Source organism: Leucopleurus acutus (genome assembly GCF_964270905.1).
Source record: "Leucopleurus acutus genome assembly, chromosome: 1".
In the NCBI taxonomy this organism is placed as follows: Eukaryota; Metazoa; Chordata; class Mammalia; order Artiodactyla; family Delphinidae; genus Leucopleurus; species Leucopleurus acutus.
In genome coordinates, this window is record NC_139142.1 from 9,000,243 (window position 1) to 9,013,906 (window position 13,664).

A 13,664-nucleotide genomic window follows, 5' to 3' on the forward strand; every position below is an offset into this window, starting at 1 on the left:
CTTGGCCTTTTCTGTCACTGTCTCGCCAACCCTGGCTCCAGCTGCTCCTGCAGTGACCTTTCTCCACTCTGCTTCCCCCAGTCATGCATCAAGAGGGTCCATGTGTTGGGGCTTCCATCGCCGGGATTTTGTACGGCCATTGCCCTCTGGCATGCATCCTGGTCCCTGCTCCCGGCTTCCACTTGGTCTTCACTGTGGCTTCTGCTGTCAGTTTCTAACAGGAGGGCTCCTCTACCAACGGGCATCAAGGGAAATTGTTCCAAATTGTCCTGCCGCACAGTCCTTCTCACTTGGAGAGTGCGTGGTTCCCGTCCTCGAGCGTCTGCAAATAGTGGAGGTCCTTCTGCTTTGGAATGAGGTGATGGGAAGACAAAAAGTAAAAATTTTTAAAAAAGGAAGCCAAATGGAATTTGGTATCCTGGACTGCATCCTAGAACAGAGGACATTGGCCAAAAACCCGATGAAATGCAAATGAAGTCTGCAGCCCTGTTAATAAATCCGTGCCAGGGTTAATTTCTTGGTTTTGGCAAATGTCCCGTGGTAACGTGAGACGGGAGCCTTAGAAGGGATCAGGTGGAGGGTGTATGGGAACTTTGTGCTCTTTTTGCAATTTCTCTAAAATTATTCCAAAATAGATTTTATTTTTTAAAGTGTAGATTTTTATAGCCTTGGAAAAAAAATATGAGTGTTCGATTTTGCCCTAACTTGCCGCCTCAAAATAGGGATGAATCTGTTCCAGGAGCAGGATTGGAGTCAGTCTGATCTATGTTTGGCTCCGAGCAACCGCATCTCCAAGATAATGGACCTGGAGAAAGTTCTTCAATCTTCCTGGACGATTCAAAGGGATGTGGTTGTGAGGATGAATGAGACAGTACTGAAGAGCTTGCACAGGGCTTGGCACAGAATAAACACAACAGTGGGAGCTATTTATTCAACTCCCATCCCAGCGGCTTCCTCAGTCATGCTAGGCAGGTTCAGAAGAAGTGTCTTGTTTTAGCCATCTGAACTTGCAGTTCCTAGAATACTTAATTTGATCCCAAAGTACTGCCTTGCAAGCACTGCTAGGGGGTTGGGGTGTCCCCTGTGGGCTTGCAAGTGTCCTGGGGATACTTGTTGGGGGAGATTCTAGAATCAGTCAGGGTTCAGTTCAGGGTTCTGTTGCGGACAACAGAATCCACTCTAACTAGTCTGAGAAAAGGATTTATTATGAGGTATCAGGTGGCTTACAAAATTGTTGGAAAAGATTGAAGCAGTAGGCTGTCGTCTGAGATTCCAGGAGTAACTCTGGCCCTACGGCCACTCTGCCTCTTCCATGAGGGAGAAAGAGGCCCTCATCATGGTAAGAAGCTGCCGGACCAGGAAACTGCTGAGTGAAGAGCTTCATTGTCTCCACGGCCATCCTCAGCAGCAAAACAAATACCCGATGTCAGGCTGTCTCCTCGGTGCTTCCCTTCCATCCTGAGGGTTGTGCAGGAGAACCTGAGTGGGTGAAATCTAGGTCACATTTGGAATTGGCAGCAAAGGAGTCAGGAAATGTCATGTTATCTTTACCCTTTCTGCATTACAGGAAGGCATCTTGCAAGGAGTTTAATGGGTGATGAATGGGCAACATCCATTCGATGCCCCGCAGTCCACCCCTCTGGAGACTTACTATCTGTGCACACTCCCATTTCCATATCTAAACTTCCAAATAGAAACCACAGCACAGATAATAAGATCACATTCCATCTAACGGAGCGACCTCTGTACAAACAGGTACATGCATAGCAACGTGTCGCTAGTCAGCTTTTTATTTCTACGCTCTATCAGTTCTCTTCAGTTTCATTCACAGTCTTGGCTTGATGTCCTGAAGTCTGCAAATTGAATTAAAAGTTTAAGCACCCCCATCCCTGCCACCATGCCCACATGGTTCACGAGTGGGCACAGGGGTAGCTGGGGAAAGAGACCGTGTGACGTCCATGGGAGGGACTGCCTTGTCCACCTATCAGGAACCTCTTCTGCGTGGACAGACTTTTGGTGAAAGTTTCTAGATACCACCCACACTCTTACACCCGAGATCCACTCCTAGAGGGCTCCCCACAAATCTCTTCCTCAAGCATCTTTGTTATCAATCCCTAATCTTATTCTCTTCAGGCCCTTGATCATCCTTAAGTCAAGTTAAGAATTAAGGAAAGAATATTGAAGGAAAGAATATCATTGAACTCCTACCAAATATGAGGTATAAATGTGAACAAGACACTAACTTCCTGCCTTCCTGGAGCTTACTTTCTAGTACAGGCTGCTGCCCACCAATCCGTGTAAATTTGTACTCCCAGCCACTTCTCCCAGGCAAAATGGACCACAAAAAAGGTGCAGCTGAAACGTGTGTGTGGGGCTCTCCCTTCCCCACTCTCTTTCATCACCACCCGCCAGCAGGGTTATAACCCTATAGAACTATACTTCTGCCTGGTTCCATCATATCTTCCAAGGCCAAACTCTTTACTCCAAAGATAAGTGGTCATACGGGCCTCCAGGTGAGGCCATAGGGGCGTGGGTTGAGGGAGAGAGGGCTGTGCAGGTGTAGGTGCCCTGGGGTGTGAATCACATGTGCATTGGGCTCCTAGGGGGACCAAATTGGACAGTGGGCAAGGACTTTGGGCCTGGGCACTCATCCAGTAACTGGGCAATGGCATTGGGATCAGACAGTGTGTGATGGACAGGTGGGACAAGCAGCTGGTGGGCTCATGACCACTTGAGCACTGCCTCGCCATGGAATTTCTCTCCATTGACTCATCTTGTGATGCTGAGATGCAGCCCCTCCTCTGAAAACACTCCATGATAGTCTCCTACACCAGGGGCCTGACCTCCCAATTCCAGAAGCCAATTTGTGACCATTGTTTTGCACCTTCTCACACAACGCCCACCCTTGTTCTTTGTTCCCTGTTCCCGTCTCTCTTCCACTGCCTCTGACCCTGTTGTCTTTGGTCCAGTTTCTGGTTCCATAAATTCAGATTCGTCTATTAGTTCTGATGCTTCTATCCTCCAAAACAGGGGCTAGCCTGCGAGTCAATTTCGGTTAATGATTTTTAAATTTTTAAATGGTTATCTGTTTAAATGGTTATGTAAGTACCTACATAATATCTTCAAGTGTGTCTCTTAGCCTGTTAAAGTCTAAAATATTTCCCATTTGGCAATTTAGAGAAGCATTTGTCAACTCACGCTTATGGTATTGCTTGCACAATTTCCCGCCCAGCTACTCCTCGTATCTGAGCTGTTCACACCTGCCAATTCCACCCAGGTCCTTCTGTAAGACCAGCTCCCTGGCAGGCTGGCTCTGACCCCCCTGAAGGGGATCAGGGAGAAAGCACATTGGATCGGGCATCAGGAGAAATTGCTTCCAGCCCCAGCGATGGCCACCAACTTGCTTTGTGATTCTTGGCGACTCAAGTTGCCTCTCTGCTCCTCGGATCCCCTCCCTGTCAAGTGGAGATTTGGGTGTGAATGATTCTGGAGATCGCCCATGGCAACCTCTTCAAACCACCCTTCACATCATCACAAGGAACACGTGGAGAGAACAAGGCACCAGGCAGAATCCAGAACCTCCGGATGGAGCCCACGATTCATCCTTCATGCCGGGGCCGTGGACGATGAGCCACGCAGGCACACATGTACACACACACACACTACACACCCTTGATACATGCACGCACTTGCACGTACACGCCACACACACCTGCAGGCAGCATACACATACCACACACGCGCCAAACACATGCCTAGATGCACACATACACTCACACCACAAACAGACACACACAGATGCAGACACACACCACGCACAGAGGCACACACCACACCAACAGATGCACAGACCCACATGGACACACGTGGCTTTTCACGGGTCGTTCAAGTGGGAACCCCACTGCAGTTCTGGGGCACATCCCTGGGGGGAGCCCTCCTTGACTCTCAGCCCAATTAAGTCAGCTCTTCAAGAAACCAGAAAATTAAAATTGGGGCCATTTCTCTGTTCCGGATATTGTGCATAATTTGAGGATTACTCTGGGCAAGGAAAGGAGAATGAATGGACTTCTGTCTCTTTTTTTTACAACTGGGCTTGAAAAGAAAACCACTGCTGTGTGGGTTAAGGAGCGTTTTGGTGGGCGAGGTCCGGAGGGTTGGGTCCGGGAGCAATCAGAGCCGTGAGCGCCCGCCAGCTTGCCTGCTGGGGTCGGGGAGGGGGTCAGAAACGCAGGGACTATAAAGGAAGAGATTGCATTTAATTAAAGAAACATCTTACAATCATGATTTTGCTGAAAGGTATGTCCAACCCCGACCAAGGGCTCAAGGGGCCAAACACAAAACGTGTAGCCAGGTTGCTAGAAAACCTCCCACAAGTTATATTTTAACCCGTGTCAAAACTCCAGTTGACGCAGGAGTTGGGGAAGGGAGGGAAGGAGGCCTTTATTTGATGGGTCACGCATACCAGGCTTAATAAAATGAAATAGTCACATTTTGCTTGACACCTTTACACACATTATTTGGTTCTTCCAAAAGACGTCAAAGGTATTATTGTGTCTAACCCCGAAGACTATTTATTGGGTGTAGAAGAAAGAACAAGACCTTAAGGTTAATAGGGCAGAACTGGAGGATCTTGGACAAAATCTCTTAGCCCAGAGGTATCTGATAGGTTACTTGAATGACTGCCCAAAGCACTGTGTTAAGAAGGGCTCTGAGGGTGTAATTAAACAAAGACCTCCAAGATCTCATGGGGGGGGGGGTGAGGGGCGTTGGTTATAGGAGGGGATGGGGGGACTCACATTTGCATTGTTTTCTTAAGCCTTAGTTTCTTTACCTGTAAAAGTGAAGGGATTGCCCTCAATCTGGCCTCATAAACTCACGTGCATGCAGAATCCAGACAGGAAGCCCAAGTGAGAGACGAAACAAAGTGGAAAAGATATCGTGAAGGAAGGTTCTGGGGACGCTGTCCGGTTGTTGTCATGTGGGTCCCTGCATCTGACCGTTTCGAGATCATTCGAGATTTCAGATTTTAATGTTTAAAAAGAAATACAATGTTTAAGTGGCAATTAATCTGAATACTTAAAAAATACCTGTGCAAACTGTGTGTGTGTGTGTGTGTGTGTGTGTCTCTTTCATCTGGATGTGGCCCCAAGACTTCACTTTGCATCCTTTGGTCTAAATAGTCCCAAAGATTCCTTTTAGTTCAAAACTTCTAAAAGTCTGTGTGGAATGCAGATCCACAGACCATGTGCATGTGACATATTTCTCAGTGGACCCATTGTTCTAAACCTGGTCCCTCATCCACTTGGCCTGAGATCAATTTGAGCACCTACTACGTGCCCATCACCAAGCTTTTACAAACATTATTTCACTCAAGCTCTACAATGGCTCTTGCAGCTAGGTCCTCTCTCGTTTTTTGTGACAGAAGACACAGGCTCAGAGAGGTTACAAATTTGCCCAAGGTTGCACAGCACATAACAAAATGAAAACTTACTCCTTGGTGATTTTTCAAGCTTTTGGGGTTTTTGGGTGGAAATTCTCTGACATAGTCAGCACTAGTGGAAAAACACTCTTTGATAACCAGCACAGAGCTAGCAAGGACTTGAACCCAATGTCGCATCCGGATGCACTGTGCATTTCCAGTGCTCAGAGGATTGTAACTCGATCCTCTTCAGTGAATATCCCTGTAGGCCTTATCAGGGCTGGGCGGGTACCAGAGGCCCCTGGGCAAGCAGTCCCTTGGCTGCCTTCCAGCCCATAAATTGTCCTAAATGGCCTCCTGGTTTTGGCTGTTGGTGGAAGGTGGGAGACATAGGGAGGCCCTGAAAGGCAGTATCTTTCCCATCTGTTCCACGTTATGATGCTGTTAAATATTTTATGCTCTCCATTGTCTCAACAAATAAAAGCAGAACTAATCTCTTTAAGGTTCCTTGACTGACATCACTGGTGATTAAACAATGTAGTTATTTTCCCATAACTGAAGAGGACTGCTTCTTCAGGAGGTTTGGAAAGAGAATGGGCTCTCGCCCACAAAGCTCAGCGAGACGCCTCCCGATGCTGGCAAGGTAGAATAAAATGACATCTGTAGAGGTGGGGATGAGAGAAGCTTGGCAATTGTTTCAGCCTCGGAGATGAGACTTCGAGGAGACGAAAGACTTTCTGGATGTCCATCCATCCGTCCAGCCAGCCAGCCAGCCTTTTATCCCCATTGCTGGAAGGGGCCCACAAGCCAAGGGATGCACATGGCCTCTAGAAGCTAGAAAAGGAAAGGAATTGATTCTCCTCTACAGCCTTCAGAAGGAACACAGCCCTGCTGACACCTTGATTCTAGCCCAATTTTCAAACTTACTTTGAATTTTAGTGAGATTATTAAGCTAACTATTAAGATAAAAAAACCTGTCTTATTTTAAGCCGCCCAGTATGTGGTAGTTTGTTACAGCAGCCATAGGAAAGTAAATCACAGCCTCACAGGAGCATTAAGTGAGCTAATACATAAAAAGCACAGTGCCTGACACACAGCAAGTGCTCAGAACATAGTTTCTCTGGTTTTTATCGTTACCACTTTTAGGACGTGCTGTCCTCCAAGGTGCGGGACATGAGCACATGCATAACTTGGTAAGACCTGGATAAAGGGAAGGTAAAGAGAAGCCCTGAGGGTGAGTAAGCACTGCCGCCTGAGACCAGCCCTGGGAGCTCCAGGGCTACAGAAGGGTGAGGGGGCACCTTATCCTCTTATGCTAATGTCATGGGTGATGCCTGAGCATCTCAGCCTGATCCAGAGCAGCTCGCAGGCCTGATGGAGAAAAGAACTCTTCATACTCTGCGGGGGGCTTCTTTCTGGGCAAACCATCCTTCCACACTCCCTGCAGTTTACAACGCATTCCGTCATGCGCTGACATATATATATATATATTTTTTTTGCGGTACGCAGGCCTCTCACTGTTGTGGCCTCTCCTGCTGCGGAGCACAGGCTCCAGACGCGCAGGCTCAGCGGCCACGGCTCACGGGCCCAGCCGCTCCGCGGCATGTGGGATCTTCCCGGACCGGGGCACGAACCCGTGTCCCCTGCATCGGCAGGCGGACTCTCAACCACTGTGCCACCAGGGAAACCTTCGCTGACATATTTAAATCACCTTTAATCCTCAGAATAATCCTCTCTTGTTTCCTAAGCACTATTTTTGTTTCAAAGTGGAAATAACACGTTTCTTTTCTGATTAAAAATGTAATGCATGATCATTGAAACAAATCTGGTAGACAAAGAAGGTGCAGTTCTGTTATTTTCTAAAACAATACTCACTATAGATGGATTGAGTGTCCCGAATCATCACTCTCCCTCTATCCTCTCCCTCGGGCATGTCACTTATCAGGACCCTCCCACTGCCACTCTGGCTGGGTTGCTGTCCATGCCTCAGTTCTCAGCTTGGCCAGGTGACCTGTTTTGACCACCGGGATGGAGGCAGACGCGATGGTAAGCAGAGGCCTGAAGTACTTGAACCTCTGCCATCTCCGCGGGAACATGCCTAGGCTAGCCAGCTGGAGGATGAGAGTCTTGCGGCCAGGGTCCCGCGTGGTTCCCGCTGACAGTCAGCTGACATTGGGCCTGTGAGTGAGCCTAGCCCAAACTAGAAGGACCACCCAGCTGAGCCCAGTCTAAGTCACTGACCCCACCTATTCACCGACCATATAAATGCTGATTGTTCTGAGCAGCTGGAGTTGGGGGATAGCTTGTCACATTCCATTATTGTTGTAATAGATGATACAGAATAATAATTACAGCAACTCCCAATGACATGGACTGAGGACTATTATATGCTGGGCTCGGTACTAAATCCTTTTTAAGCATCAGTGTTTCTTACTGACACACCTGGGTGATAGTCACCTAGAAGCTTGTCAGAATGTCCCAGAGCCCCAGTTTAGTTTTACTTAATGAGAAAACAAACAAACAAACAGACAAAAACCTAAGGGGCCTGAGAACCTGCATTTTAACCATCTCTCCCTTTGATTCTTGTGCACCCTGATATCTGGGAACCATTAACATTCATTTTCTCATTTCAGTTTCACAGCCTCCCCACAAGACAGAGATTCTCATGCCCATTTTACAGACGAGGGAAGTGAGGCTCAGTGAAGTTACTTTTGCGAGTTTGAGGTGGAGCCTGAACTTGAACCCAAGTGTCATGACAGTCAAAGGTAGGCTGTCCATTAGTCAGCACCCACCACCATGGGGTGGCTCCGTGCAGCCCCGCCCTCTGCCTGACATTCTGGGGGCCACCCCAGGGGACCAGGGATAAGTGTTGTTCTGGGTCCCCCCTGAAGCTGGGCCTGCTCTGGACAGAGGAAGAAGCGTCAGGGGATTGATGAAGTTGGCTTTCTTTACTGAACTGGAAATTGCTGTTGAATAAAAGCAAAAATATTTAATTACCTACAGTGACTACTCTTTGCGTAACAATTTGGAGTCCAGATTCAACATGAAGTAGGCTTAACACAGACACAGCACTTGGGTCCACGTCCAGTGCCTCCCTAGCTGAAGGCAGCTGTGCCTCCCTCCAAGACTGGCTTCCCAGTCCGCCCTGAACAGAAGAAGCCTTTTACCGTTTCATCCTCACCTACGGTGCTTCCAGGTGACGAGAAGTGCCAGGTACCTGTCTACAGCCTTCTGACACCACTAATGGCCCGAGGTTAAAACTCCCACCTCTTGGGCTTCCCTGGTGGCGCAGTGCTTGAGAGTCCGCCTGCCGATGCAGGGGACACGGGTTCGTGCCCCGGTCTGGGAAGATCCCACATGCCGCGGAGCGGCTGGGCCCGTGAGCCATGGCCGCTGAGCCTGTGCGTCCGGAGCCTGTGCTCCGCAACGGGAGAGGCCCCAACAGTGAGAGGCCCGCGTACCGCAAAAAAACAAAAAAAAAACCTCTCACCTCTTTGCTATGAAAGACCCTTCGAGAAAACAGACCCCACTGCCTGAGGTGAGAGGCGCTGGTTTCCTCCTGCCGTTGCCAGCTCCTAACTGCTCCTCGAACAGCAAGTTTCTGGGAATACTGTGAACTGTTCTCTCCATCACTTAGAACCCTCTGCCTAGATTTTCCCTCTTCTAAGTTCAGGGCAGAAGAGAGGCAGCCACCTTGCACGACACCCATCTCTGCCCGGCACAGGAGGGCTGCGTCTTGCCCGCCTGGGGTGCTTTTCCTGACCTGCCCATGAAATGGTTGCAGGCGACAGATCATTTCTTGGGAAAGCTCTCTAGCGTTTAACTCAACCCCTCCTCTGAGAACTATTTCTGGGGAACCTGCTATTTCAAGGGGTGCATCTAAACACTTGAAAGACAGCAACAGAACCGTGAAACAAATTCCGCGGGAGTTTCTTCAGCTGGGTGGAAATTTGAAATGGTTTAGCCTTTGAGAGACGGGAAGTTGCCTTGGGGTGGCTGGCGTTTGGGGGGCAAGAAGATGACAAGACATAGAAATGGAAAGAAAGACAATGGCCAGGTCACGAATAGGGAAGTGACAAACAGAAATCAACAGCAGTAATAGAAGAGCTAATTCTTTCATTGTGCTCACCATATGTCAGGTTATGTGTATTAACTCAGTCAATCCCCACAATGCCTCTGGGAGGCAGGCACTGTTACTATGCCCATCAAACAGATCACAAAACTGAGGCTGCCTTGGTTCCTGCCCATTTCTAAGCTAGATCTTCTAGCCTTTTCTTATTTTTAAGGAATGTTCCTCCACCCCTACTCTATCCCTCCTATATGTTGCCTTTTGGGGGAATGTTAGCCAGAATTGACTTCTGTCGTTTGCCACCAGAGGTCCTAACCAGTGTGGGGCAAGCTGAGGAGCTGCCACTTGTTCCAATAATTGGATCTGTGTTGACTCTGCAGCATGTGGGTCTGCCCCCCAGATCCCAAACCTGTTCAGTCTCCAGGTCCCCCGAGCCTCAACCAGGGACAATTTTGCCCCTCCCAGCCCTGGGAGCATTTGGCAATATCCATCCGGAGACATTTTTAGTTGTCACGACTGGGGCCACCGTATTATGTACTATTATGGGCATCTAGTGCGTGGAGGGCAGGGGTGCCGCTAAACACTCTGCCACGCACAGGACAGCGGCTCACCACAAAGAATTATCCGGCCTTGAATGTTGACAGTGCCAAGGGCGTGGACCTCTGCCCCTGCCTGACTCGTCTCGGTCCCTAGTGTGACAGTCTGACTTCTGAGTCCCCCGCTTTGATTCCTGCCTCCACGTATGGCCACCTGCTCCCTGTCACCCTCATCGCACGCCATGGATCACGTGGATATCCTCTCACCACCCACAGTGTGTCCCCTCCCAGCCCACCTGCCCTCCCCCAGTGCCAACCTTGCCACACGGGCCCGGCTGTTCCCAGGTCTCAGCAAGACCAGCTGCAGTCACCAGGCTCTGCCCAGACACAGAAAAGACCCCCCACCAGGACGGGATCTTCTCCCTCCAGGACACAGTGTCTGGCTCAGGACAGAGCGACCACCCACCCTGCACGCTGCTGCCGCCACTCGCTTCGGGAACCAGGCATCCAGGGGCCAAGTTCCCTGGAGTTCTGGTGCAGGGGCGGAGCCGGCAGTAGAATGAAAAGGCTCGGTGACCCATGCCTAAAAATAAAAATATTATTCAGTTGTCATGTCTGACAGACAGAGCGCCTGACACAGAAGGCAAACCCATGGCAACGGGATAAACACACTGGAAACCTTTTCTCTCGGGGGAATTAGAATAGATCTCAGCTCGGCCTTCTGGAGACGGAGCCTGAACTGGCCCCTCCACAGCTCTCTGGTTTCTGGGCTTGGGTGGGGTTACGGTGGGAACGGGGAAAGGAGAGGGCAATGGGCCCCCTCGGCTGGCCCCGTTTGTTGGGGATTCCACTGCTTTTGGGTGGAAAGCAGCTTTGGAAGTGGATTTCCATTAGAACAGGACCTGGAGGGTAAACATGGACATTCCATTCTCATCTCCATTAAAGATACCCTCTTCCCTTTTATACTCATAGGAATATTTGGGCTCTCGACTAGCCAGACAGAGGTCCCCCTTTGTTCCCCCCAATACTCTCCTGCCTTTAGGTCTTCTGTTCATTGCCTTGTCCAAAACATCCTTCTCTGCCATCTCTGCACAGTAGCATCTGACCCATTCTCTGGACCCAGTTAAAATGTCACTTCCTCCAGGAAGGATTTCAAGATGTTTTCCCTCTGCCAGGTCCACCGCAACCATCTGCAGACGGTCGAGACCTTTATCCACCCAGGCTTCCCAGGGCACTTTACAAATCTTTATATTGTGCCCCTTATCTCAGCAGGGTGGAGCCAGGCCAATGAGCTCAAATCGCAACTCTGCTCCTAAGAAGTTGTGTGATCTGGGACATTTAGCCTCTCCATGCCTTAACTTCCTCACCTGGAAAAGGGACCCATGCCTACCTGGTAGGGCTGTTGTGATTTTAAAATGGCAAAAGGTAAGGAATCGCCTACACAGAGCAGCACCCTGAAAATGCCTGCTGTCATTATTAGCACCTTCAGGCCGAAAGAGCCTGTGCTCTGCAGTCAGACCTGGGCTTGAGGCTGGCTTCACTACTCAGTGGGTTTTAGGAGTTAAATCATGCTGCCCCCTAAAATACATGTTGAAGTTCTAACCCTCCGTACCTCAGAATGTGACCTTTTTTTGGAAATAGGGTCGTGGCCGATGTAATTAATATGCATTCACGATGGGGTAGGATGTGTTCTTAAGCCAGTGTGCCCGGTGTCTATAAGAAGATGATGTGAGAACACACAAGAAGATGGCCCTTGATGATGGAGGCAGAGGTTGGAGTCGGGCATCTACAAGCTGAGGGACGCCAAGGGATGCTGGAAACTCCCAGAAGCTCGGAGAGAGGCAGAGAACGGATTCTGCCTTGCAGCCCTCCGCAGAAACCAGCCCTGCCGACACCCTGATTTTGAACTTCTGGCCTTCTGAACTCTACGAGGATATATCTGTGTTCTTTTAATCCACCCCCACGTGTGGTACTTTGTGACAGCAGCCCCAAGACACTAAGACAATGGCACTCACCTCTCAGCTTTGCTCCCTCTGCTATAAGCAGGGCTTAGATGTGAAAGCTCTGGGCATCTAGTAGGTGCTGAATTAATATTTAGGGAATCTGGACTCAACCACCTTCAGAAAAAGGAAAACAGAGGTGGGGAGATATGTGTATTCCCAGCCCAGACTAAAGGGAGGCCACGTGGACCCCAAGTGAGAAATCCAATCAACAACGTCCGCTATCGCACTTCTGCGTGTATTTATACTCTGACACCTTTCATGGCGGTACCAGGACACTCACCGGACAATAAGATAGAAAAAGAACCTGCCAGATAAAGTACAGCTAGACTAGAAATATGAGGAGGGGGAATAAATACCTCTGAAAACCCAGGAGTCCTGCCAACCTCCACCCGCAGGAGAGGTGGCGAGGAGGTCAGCTGCTATTTTTATTCGCCCAGCTTCCCTTCCCACGTCTTCTTTTTTTAAACATTTATTTATTTAATTTATTTATTTTTGGCTGCATTGGGTCTTTCTTGCTGCGCGTGGGCTTTCTCTAGTTGTGGCTACTCTTCGTTGAGGTACGCGGGCTTCTCGTTGCAGTGGCTTCTCTAGTTGCGGAGCACGGGCTCTAGGCACGCAGGCTTCGGTAGTTGTGGCTCGCGGGCTCTAGAGCGCAGGCTGAGTAGTTGTGGCGCACGGGCTTAGTTGCTCCGCGGCGTGTGGGATCTTCCTGGACCAGGGCTCGAACCCGTGTCTCCTGCATTGGCAGGCGGATTCTTAACCACTGCGTCACCAGGGAAGTCTCCCCACCCCACGTCTTATTAAAATAGGATCATCCTTCTCTGAACTGCTCTGTCCTCCAGGCACGTGATTCTGGTACAGCTGCCAACCAGCTCCTGGTGGGCACGTGACCCAGACCTGGGCAATCTGTGCCTCCCATCTCTCTGGCCATCCTGGGGTAATGCTACAAGAAATGCAGGAGACCCAGTTTGACCAGTCCCCAGCTGGGATTCTCCATACAAAGGCTGGGAGGGAAAAGGCCTCCTTTACCTCAAGATGGCCGAGCCGGGATGACTCTCACCTGGAGGTTTCTGCAGCTACGACCCGTTCCTCCTACTGGGCAGAGCAGCTCACCTGGAGTGGAAAAACTAGGTTCCATACAAGGAGAAGCACACAGGTGTGTGTGTGTGTGTGTGTGTGTGTGTGTGTGTGCCCCAAAGAGAGAGACAGAGGGAAATGGAGGCCTGATGAAGGGACATTATTTTAGTCCCTAGGCCAGCCCCATTCATGGACTCTGTTACACAAGCCAATACACCTTCTTCTTTAAGCAGTTTGAGCTAAGGTTCTGCCACCCACCATGAGAAAGCCCTGCTCAACCCAGTGGGGCTGGTAGACAGGAAGGATATCCATCCGGGAGGTCTCTAGGCCCAGGGACCCCCGGATGTCTAAGGAAGAAGGGTTGGGCGCCCCAGTGGGGCTGCGGGGTTGGGCTTGCCTGGGGGTGTTTGGTGTAAATCCCAGGAAGGGGAGCTTTACAAAAAGGCCGGCTGGTCATCCAGTGAGGCCTCCAGCTCTACCCATACTTCCCAGAGCCGCCGCCTCCCCTCCCCTGCTGGTCTTTTGCCCACACTGCCATCTTAGGTACCTGTGGAGCAGAG